This window comes from Triticum urartu, chromosome 7A, assembly GCF_056163025.1.
Source record: "Triticum urartu cultivar PI428250 chromosome 7A, HENAU_Tu73, whole genome shotgun sequence".
NCBI classification, from domain to species: Eukaryota; Viridiplantae; Streptophyta; class Magnoliopsida; order Poales; family Poaceae; genus Triticum; species Triticum urartu.
This window is the reverse complement of record NC_141879.1, coordinates 532747222-532757754: the sequence shown is the minus strand read 5'-3', so window position 1 is coordinate 532757754 and position 10533 is coordinate 532747222. Positions and strand designations below refer to the sequence as shown.

Sequence of the window (10533 nt, the reverse complement as noted above, 5' to 3'; positions counted from 1 at the left end):
ACCGTCGTCCCAACTGCTCCCAATTTTAATGTCGCCGGCGCCGCAGTTTAAAATCAACCCCGCACTACCCGGTATCGCTACAATCCTCTCTCTTCCTCTCCGATTCTTTTATTGTCTACCTCCAACTAGTCTGACCTAAACGTACGCCATATGCCGCATCACGATGGTCTGCCCTTAGTGTTCCAGTTTCCTGAGGAAGACACCCAGCCGGAGTCTCAAGAACATAAGGCGCTTTGGGACGAGCTTGAACTGGCCTTGCGGGAAGACGTCGCGCCTGTCCGCGCTCCCGTTCCGGCTCCCGTCGCCCCGACTGCACCAGCGCCCATCCCCGTGCACCTGCCAGCGCATGCGCCTGCGCGTGCACTGACGCGCACGCCCTTGCCGGTGCCTGTGCACCTGCCAGCGCATGCGCCCGCGCGTGCACTGACGTGCGCGCCCGTGCCGATGCCCGTGCACATGAATGTCTCCGCCGCACCGTTGACAGCGCATGTCCCCGCGTGGGTGGCAGTGCCCCCCTTAGTGGCATGGATGGCCGGCGTCGACCGCTTCCTTGCACCAACGCCAGTCGCCTCCTCCCGCCAGTTGACTCACTCCGAAGTCCACAACATCTTGGCCTTCCTTGAAGCTAGGCCAACGTCCAGGAGTACGCCAACAACGGCGCAAGACGCCGCCGTCGCCGTCGGTCAGTGGCCTGATGACACACAGAGCACGGCAGAGGAGCCGCTTCCCACCGCGAGACGCCGCCGCCGCCGCGTAATCTAAATTTGCCATGAAAAACGTTCGGATTGCCATGCTTAAAATCCGAACATTTATCATTTCCGTTTATTTTATATCGATCGTCGTATAATTTAAAGTCGGAGTCAGACTGAACGAAATGTATGGTTTGATCGATTGAATGTTCTGCTAGAGCCGCATCAAATTAAATATAAAACGTCATCAAGCCACATGTATTCCTTGTCATCCAACGACCTAGACTGCTTCAATGTCGAGCGCTCAATATGTTTAGCGTGTAGTTAATTTCATGCCAAAAATAGTGCTAATCACATGACAACACGCAAATAATATCCTAGTAGTTAATATCCACATGCACTTAATATACTTCTAAATTAACGTGCATTGCATGTACACACTGACTAGTGCTGCTAGTACGTGAAACTGGTGCCGTGACTTGTGAACGCGTCCAGATATGGTCAACGGCAACATCGCCCGCAAGTTCTTCCTGTTTGCCCGTGCGTCTAAACACGGAAGGGGAGGAGAGAGAGAGAGAGCACACATGGAACCCACCAGTAAGTGAAGGCGAATAGTATTAAAAATAATATTACATGTTATCCATTAATTAGGATGTGGTAATATAAAAACATTATGTGAACAAAGGGGGTACAACAAACATTGCTATTCTACATATGTTGCCTATTGACGTGCGGCTTGAAGGCCCGGTCACATGTTCGATCCTCGTCCTTTATTTTTTAATTTGTATATGGGTCCAAATTTGTTTCATGACATGTGGGCCCCTCGGTGTGTAGTTTGTAGCACTTTAATTTATGGGTCGAAATTTGTTCCATTCCAAGTGGACTATCGGTGTGTAGTTTTGTAGCTTATTTATAATAATTAAAGTGAACAACATAGTTTTTCCAATAATACCATGGTGCGACGTTGAAGGCGAGAAAGGACGTGCGAGAGAGCGATGACCGAGCTAGAGGGAAATCAACTAGGGGAGTTGTGTGGGTTGCAACGATATTTGGAGTAGTTGTGGGCCGAATGCTACGAAAATATAATCTAAACCGACCGGAACAAATGCCTACACAAATTAATCCAAGGTTGGAGTGCCCCTCGCAATGTAAATAGCTCCGGCTTTGCGAGGGATGGAGAGGTAGTAGCTTCAACGCGTGGAAGATACGGTGTGAGAAAGCGAGGTCAATCGAGAGACATATAGATAGAGAGACAAAGTGAGTGTGGTCCGACATTCATTGAACAAATATATATGCTCTGGAGAGATATTGTCCGATTGAGCTTTTTGGCAAGGGTGAGGGCTGTAAGATAGAGCTTGAGAGATGATCCAGTCACAGACGTGTAGATATATTTTGTGCGTGGGAGGAAGCAAGGTCAACCGATCACATAGGGTCGCCGTGCGATCGAAAGAGTGAGACGGGTTGGAGAGAGTGACCTAGATAGACGATGTGCGTGAGAGAGTATACAATGTGAATAGGTCGAATTGGGCTCAAACATGGTGATATATCGTTTTTGTCCGAGAAAGAGCGAGGTCAATCGAGACATACGGAGGGAGATAGAGAGATTGAGTGAGCGTGGCCCACCATGAGGTCGAAAGAGTGGCGGCGGCTTGGATGGACCGACCTAGATAGATAATCTGTGTGAGAGAGTATAGAGTGTGTCGATCGAGGCCCGAACAGGGAGATATATCATTTGTGTGTGAAAGAAAACGAGGTTAAACGAGACTCAGATAAAGAGACCGAGATTGAGCGAGTGTGGCCCACCGTGCGGAAGAAAGAGTGAGACAGTCTCGAGGGAGTGACCTAGATATACAACGTGCGTGCGTGCGCACGAGAGGTTGGGGGGCTAGATAGGCAATGCATGTATTTAGCGCGAGAGAGTGAGAGGGAGAGGGGGAAGAGAGAGAGAGAGCTCGGCATGGGATGGAATGGCGGGTGTGTGAGGTAAATACATTTGGTAACAGAGTGGAAAAAGGAGTTGTGTAGTTGAGAGACTTAGAGATCGAAACATGGAGATAAAGAATGAACGTGTGTTGGAAACCGATAGCTTCCTAAGGTGGTTAGGAGAGGAAGATTGACCGATACAGGAAGTATGTAGCGTTTGTGCGGGGAGGGGGGGGGCTAAAAACAACATTTGAATGTACATAGTACGAGACTTAATATCGATGTTTCAATTCGGTGTACATTGTAAGATTTGAACCGAGGACCAAGCATACAGGTAATCATTTCGAATTCCTACCATACTAAGATTCGGAAAGTTGACATTGACTCAGTTTGTTCTGCTATTTTGTAGGTCATATGTTTGAATCCATCCAAAAAAATTCTCACTACCATGGTGTTCATCATATACATATGAATTTGTATTAAAAAAATAGCATGGATATAGTAAAATGCGAAATCCATGTTAGAATTGGAGACCGCTACGTGACACACATTCTAATTCAAATAACTAACTACGTGACACACACTCTAATTCAAATAACTAATTATGTGAGACACACTCTAATCCACGTTAGCATGGGTACCGTTTCGATTTTTTTTTCAAATAACTCATTAATTAATTTATAGTACTCCCTCTGTTCACTTTTATAAGACCTTAAAAACATTTCAGACAATGTGCAAAACAGTTCATTTTAAGTTGTCTGAAATGACTTACAAAAGTGAACGGATGGAGTATCTCGTTTTGAATGACTAATTATTGCAAGAAAAACACGGGCATGGTAATACATACAGATTCGTTTGCAAATGAAAAAAGATTCGTTTGCATTCTCAAATGTAGGCGCACCAGGCAGACTAGGGTCGTGTCGGGGTGGACGCTGCTTCGTTGCCTTAAAGGCAACTTCCTTTGGGTCACTAACATGTGGGACAGCCACCTTTTGGGACCACATGTCATGGACACAAAGGCAGGTGCCTTAAGGCACCGAAGCATAGTCCTGTCGGGGTGGTCGCGTGTGTCGGACGGACGCGTAGCACCCAGCCACCCACCCCCCTCCCCCCCAAAAAGGACGACAACAATATAAGTTCGCGCTTCCACATTTCGGATTGAAATATCTGGCGGCCCCAATTGCAGCCCTACAAAATCTCTCTTCTCCATTGTCCCCTTCCGCGCTCAGATTGCTCAAATCCCTAATTCGCTGCCAACCCTCGAATCGCCCCTCGTCTTGTCTCTTTCCCCACCGTTCCCCACCTCTGTGCCAGACGACGACGATGAAGACGACGGTCGTGCTTCACCACCGCACCGGAGTTACCTCATCTATGCCCTCGTCCACCGCACCGGGTGGTCCACCGACAACGTCGGCCGCCGCAACCGACGTGCTTCACAGACACCGAGTTCCACCACATCAGGTGCGCTTCACCGACACCATCTCCCAGCTCACCGGGGCTACTTCACCGAGCACATCGTCGCACCTCCGCCCCCCGAGGCCGTTGGGGCTTCACCAACGGTCTCGTCCACCGCATCGTAGCGCTCCGCTGCCACTCAAGATCTGCATCCGCGTGCGGCCAGCCAACGCCAGCGTATCACCCTCAACGACTCTGAAGTGACCCGCACTCTAGCTAGGCGAGCATTCCCAAACGCCGGCCCAAACTAGGTATCCACACATCACTCCCTTGTGCACTGTTCCGATGATGTTTCGATATCCTTTTACTGCTCTCTTAGCTTACACGCCTATGCAACTCTGACTTTAACTCTTATTTCTTCTGGAGATATCATCTGAAACAAGCAGATCCATTTTTTAGCGAAGCATGACGGCGCTACGGGATCTGGTACACATCCTGCACACCCATATAACCTTGTAAGTATCTGTCCTCCGGTACAACATCAAGGTCGATTCCTCTTATTTGATCAACCATTCACCATGTCAAAAATGCAGAGGTGGATGCAAGGAGCACAGGGCCTACACATCCAAGCAAGTGGTAACATGGACTTGTACATGGAACATCCCAAGCGCAAGCAGAGCTGCAGTGAGCCTGTACAATGAGCTAGCGTAAGTCCCTGCATTTCATTTAATTCGTACTGGCATTCGTGTATGATTTGTGTGCAGTGGCTGATCCACGAATTCAAGTTACCAGGGGCAAACATTTAACTTAAAAATACGAAGGCACTTGCACTCCGGAAATCAACATAACTTGAGAAATGTGAAGCTACATGCACTTTGAAAACCAGCTAATGATCCAAAGTAGTTCAGATTATAAACACCAAATGATGCAAGCACCAAAAAACACAAAATGCAACATGGTGTACAAGGACTACAAACATGGTCTGTACCTGCTTGAATTATTCGTTCTCTGGCTGAAAATATCAAAGTGTAATTGCACGTATAACCAGTGCGCAAACTGCATATCAATATATCTATCATGCACAAGTATGCCAATAGTTTCAAACAACAGATTAGAAAAGTATTTATGCTATGTTGTCATGATACGGGGACTTTCTGGTAGATGGCCTCGATGTTTCCTCAAGCTATGAAAATGCACTATAATTTGCTTGTCATTAATGCCTGCAAATCTCTGTCTCTCTCAACATAGTAGATCATCATTAGACACTAAATCCTTCAATGAGCTTGCAAAATGCTTGCATTAGATCCCTCATTAGACACTATATGTTCATCACCAGGAGCATGTAAAATGTTTGCATCAAATCCTTCATTAGCAGTCTGTTCATTAGACACTTCAGGCTCAAGAACAACATGAGCTTGTATGTTTGCACCGGAAACTTGATTAGATACATCAGATTCAGTCAGTTCAGTATTGATTGGGGGAGTTATAAAATAAGTAGAAATTGGTTTCATTTTCTCATAGATTCCCTACATACAAGCAGTTTTACAACATCGTCAGGTTTAACTATTGGCCAGAAATTGAAGAGTTGAATTAGATATAATCAGGGATGTGATATACCTGCTCGTTGCGCATGCTACTCTTGCAATCTGCGACTGTCCGTTTGCGCAAGCTCGATGCCATGCTCGTGGTGCCGCCGCTGCCTTCCACGCAGGCTACACCTAGGGTTGGATCTTCATCTTATTGTCCTTCCGTTCGCTTGAAGCCCGGCGACCGCCCTCCAACGAGGGCGCGAGGAAGTGTTGTGTCGGTCTGTCTAGCAGCGGCTAGGTTAGGAGCGAACCAGACTGGAGGCTGGAGCGAATGAATTGGGATTTTTCCTGCTGTCGATCGATATGGGAGGCGCTCGTTTGGGCCGCGAGCCTGCTATAGGGCCTGCCTTGCACTTATGTTATTGGCACATCCAAATTGAAACATTTTTCTTCATTTTTTACATTGCCTGCTGGTGCGTTGGGACGAACAAAACTAGCGTGGGCCAACCTGGACGACTCAAACTAGGTGCACACTTTCCAGCCACCTGAGGCGGCCGCCCATACCAGCCCCTATGGTGGCGTCACCCCTTTTTGCGTGTATGATTGGATAGTGCAAAATATTCTAGTGACGCTTTTGATTTACCCACAGAATGGTTGAATTGCTTGTTTCTATGAACTGAGTTCGCCAATAATGTGAAGGATGCCAGTCTTTTCATCCTATTGTAGATTGCTTAGATCTCGATATGCCAAAAGTAATCGCATGAAATATACAGTAAAAGGCACTGTGATGTGTTTGGCTACAACTAGTCTAACTACACGTCCTCATATAACATATCAAGGATGCACCATCTTACCAGATTAACCATTCGACTTACCCATGCAGTGTGGGAAGAAAGAAGTATTGGGACTGCGTATCCAAGCAATTGATGCTATGGACTCCTTCATACAACCTTGTAAGCGAAAAAGAAGTTGCAGTGTGCCTGTACAAAGAACTAGCGTAAGTTCAGTTATCTGCTTCTCGGAATTTTAGTTAGCCACTTATTGCAAAATTGTTCAATTACGTTGCTTGGCTTAATTTAGTTTGCTACTGATTACATAATGGCACAGCCTGTTAATCATATTGTAGACTGCGCCTATCTATGTGTTTGATACTTACTGTTAAGAATTACCTGTTTGCCTTAACTTAAATATCTACTTGTTTGTTTAACTGCTTTGCTGCTGCAACAGCGGGTTACAATGATGTTAATAACTACTTTTCAGCATCCAATTGAAACTCTTTAATTCCTTGTTTGTTTAACTGGTTTGCTGTTATAACTCCCAGTTGAGATGTTTTACTAACTTCAACTTTTCTGAATCCAATCGGAACTTTAATGGAAAAACAGGTTATCCCAAGATCAAAGAGCGAGGTCCCCATGGACGTTGCATCATCCCACAGCAGTGGCACCGACCCAATCGTGCATTATGAATTGCCAACTGCTGATGCTCTAGAGGCTAAACTAGTGGTAGAAAGAGTGTCGGGTGGTAGGTGCGACATATGCCAACGGGTGGCTTATCATTGTGGGAACCAGTAAGACGTCGCCGGTGCCTGGAAGCGGGATGAGGCAAAGACATGCATGCCGGCGAATCTTACCCAGCTTTGGGGCTCTCCGTGGAGATAACACCCCTACTGCTGCTCTGCGGGGTCTCTGCATGATCACTAGATGAACAAGTAGCTACACGATGCTCCTTGAGATGTTTTGTGAGGAGAAGAAGTAGAGCACGGCTAGCCCTCCTCCCCTCTCTATGTGGCGTCTAGAACTAGCTTGGATCAACCCTTTGCATGGGTGTCCCGGGGGGTTTATATAGGCCTACCCCCCGGGGGTGCAATGGTAATCCGGCTGGGTGTGGGGCCCAGCCGTCTGTGGCTACACTCGCCGGCTTCTGCCCCGGCTGCTGGGGCCCGCCGGCTAGTGGGTCCCGCCGGCTGCCGGCTCCTTGGTCGACAGGCAGGCCCCACTGTCCAGGGCCTTGTCGGTGGCTGGTTACTGTTGCTCAATCCTGGTGACGAGGGCTTCGCCGAGGTGGGCGTGGCTACAGTGCTGCCATCCGGCGGGTGATCGTTGTAGCCTCACTGCGTCTTGTCTCCTTAATGGGGCGTCTCCTTTGAGGGAGGTGGCAAGCCGGCTGTGGAGAGCCGGCTCTGTCTTGGGCCGACTGGGGGAGGCCTGGCCGCCTTCGGGTGTCTCTCTGCCTGAAGGGGCCCACCGCCCGTGGGCCACACTGGCAGCCCGTCATGGATGACATCAGGGTCAACGTGGCAACAGTGCTGCGCCGGACGGGTCATGGCCACCCGTACGGCACACTGTGCCAGGCGTGCTCCGGGATTTGGGGGTGGCAGGCTTTACTGTAGCCACGCCCCGTCACATCGCCGTTATGTGGATGCAGACTTCGAGGGTACGATCCTGACCGCTTTGTGGGTGCCGGCTTCTTGGAGTCGGCCTTCTCGCGGCCGGCCCTCCTGCGGCTTTCTTCATGAGGGCTAAAGTCGGGTCGCCTTCCGATAGCCGGCCTGGGAGACAGCCGGCAGGGGGAAGGTGGCCCCATGTCTTGGATTCTTGAGGGCCGGATCGGCTCACAATTTTTTCAGAAGGGCCAGGGGGAGCCGGCTAGGCTACCCGTGGTCATTTACTCCGACAGTAGTCCCCGAAGCTGATCTAGCTTCGAGGCTGACAAAGGGACGAGAAGCTTGGTCAGCTTCCTATCCTGAGGGGCCGGCATTGCTTGCGCGCGCCGCCTTCGAAAAGCCCCGTTTCTCGTAGGCGGGAATGCGGGTCGGCCTGCGAGCTGACCGCACGCCATCCCGTGGGCCACGTGGCGAGGAAAACCTGCCAGCGCACGCGCGCGACGGGACGCCGCCGCAGGCCCGGGCCCGCCACTCCTAGGCCTCGGCCCGAGCACGGATCTTCTGCGGCCCACGCGGACCGCTTGCCTTCCCGCGGCGATTTTATTACGCCATCAGGGCGCAATAATCGCGGGACGTGGGGGAGTGGGCGAAGTTGATCCCCACGTTCCCCCACGCCACGCCTCCTCGGCTCTGCCGCGCAGGTCTATAAGTAGGGGGAGGAGGGGGAGCGGCAGAGGCTCGCACGCTCTCCCTCGCTTCGCCCCTTCTCACCTTCCTTATTCTTCTTTCCGATGCCGCAGCAACCCATTGCCGCGCCGTTCGACCGTCGGACCTCTCGGCTCCTTCGGTCCCGCCGTAGCGGGGTCGTGCACGTCTCCGCCGTCGCATCGTCTTGCTCCTCGCCGCGTCGCTCCCATGGCGCTGTCGTGCTCGTGGGATGGCTCCAACGTCCACGAGGACCACGTCGAGTTCCTCCGACGGACGCAGCGCCTGCCGGGCGAGAACTTCGTGCGGGTTCGTCAAGTGCCGGCGAGGGAGATTTCACCGGCACCAGAGGAGGGCGAACGGGTGATCTTCCGCTCGCACTGCCTGCGCGGCTTCGGCCTCCCGGCGAGCGGATTCCTTTGAGCCTTCCTTGAATTCTACCACCTCCAGCCGCATCACCTCACGCCCAACGCGGTGATGCTACTGTCGGCTTTCGTCACCCTGTGCAAGGGCTTTCTTGGGGTTCTCCCCACGCTCGAACTCTGGGGGGAATTCTTCCAGAGCAAGCTCGGCACCATTGTCGCGGGCGTGCCCGCCCCCTGCGGAGCCTTCATTGCCATGAGGCGGACGGGCGAGAACAATCCATTCCCGCCCATCCCGCTGATCCAGTCGGTGAAGCTCTGGCAGAAGTCCTACTTTTACGTGAAGAACGTCGCCCCGCAAGGCGACTACGTCAACCTGCCGGCTTACGTAGCCGGCCCGCCGGCTGGGAGGCAACCTTCGTGGAGCTACCGGGCCAGGTCGCTGTCTCAGGCCGGGAACGCAGCCGTCTCCCGGCTCCGGGTGATGATCCAGTCGGAGGGCCTGACTGGAGCCGACTTGGTGGCCGCCTTCGTGGAGCGCCGGGTACTTCCGCTCCAAGGCCGGCCTCACATGATTTGCCAGATGAGCGGCCGCTTCGACCCGTGTCGGCTGAGCACCAGGGAGATGCCTCATGCAGAGGTGTCTTACATGGTGAACTACATCTCCAACTGCAAGCTCGCCGAGGATTGGCGATACGGCAAGGAGCCGTATTCTCACGCCAACCCTCCGCCTGCCGTAAGTTTTTCTTATTTTCTTCCTTTTTGTAGCCGGCTCGTGATAGCCGACCTTTGATCAGTTGGTTTGCCCTTAGCAGAACCCTCTTCTTCCGCCGACGGCCGGGGCCGCAGGGGTAGAGCGCCAGCTCCTCCCCGACCGCATGGTGGACGACGCCGACGACCCGGACCTGGGAGCGGCCGCCATGGAAGACGCCATCGTGGGGGAAGGCGACGAGGCAGGAGGCGTGGGGCTCGGAGCCGGCTTCGAGGACTGGCCGGACGACGACGAGGTCGAAGCCGCCCCGCACCGCCAGCCGGCGCTTGATCATCAAAGCGCGGGCCCGTCTGCCACGCCGGCTGCCCGTGGCGGCGCGCAGAAGCGTCGGGCCGCGTCGACCTTCTTCGGCAGCCGGCCGAAAAAATCCAAGGCTTCCACGGCGGCGACCAAGCGGGATGAGGCGGCCGTGAAGGCGGCCCGCTTCCGCAAGGCGGTGAAACAGCCGCAGGCGATCTCGGCGTAAGTCGTCAAATGTCTTGTGTGTATATATATATATATTTCGTTGTCCTTTTTGATTGAAGCTCTTCTGAACCTTTCTTTGCTCGCCGGACAGGGCACCGCTTTCCCTTGAGCGGGGTCCTGGCGGCTCCGTAGTCGGGCCGACTGGAGGGTCTTTAGGCTCCCGCCGTGTGGATCCCCGCGCCGACCTTAGGGAGGCCACGGAGCGGAACGCACAGGAGGCGCGGGAGGAGCGGGAGACGGCGGAGCGAAGGACCACCCAGGCGGCGAAGGAGCAGGCCGATGCGGCGGCCAAGGCCCGGGCGGAGGCGGC

The 10533-nt window shown here is 52.4% G+C and overlaps 1 pseudogene; it reads left to right on the top strand.

Annotated features, from left to right (window-relative positions):
- Positions 1-8834: 8834 nt before the first annotated feature.
- LOC147960306 (uncharacterized) lies at positions 8835-9779 on the top strand (annotated as a pseudogene).
- The last annotated feature ends 754 nt before the right edge of the window (positions 9780-10533 follow it).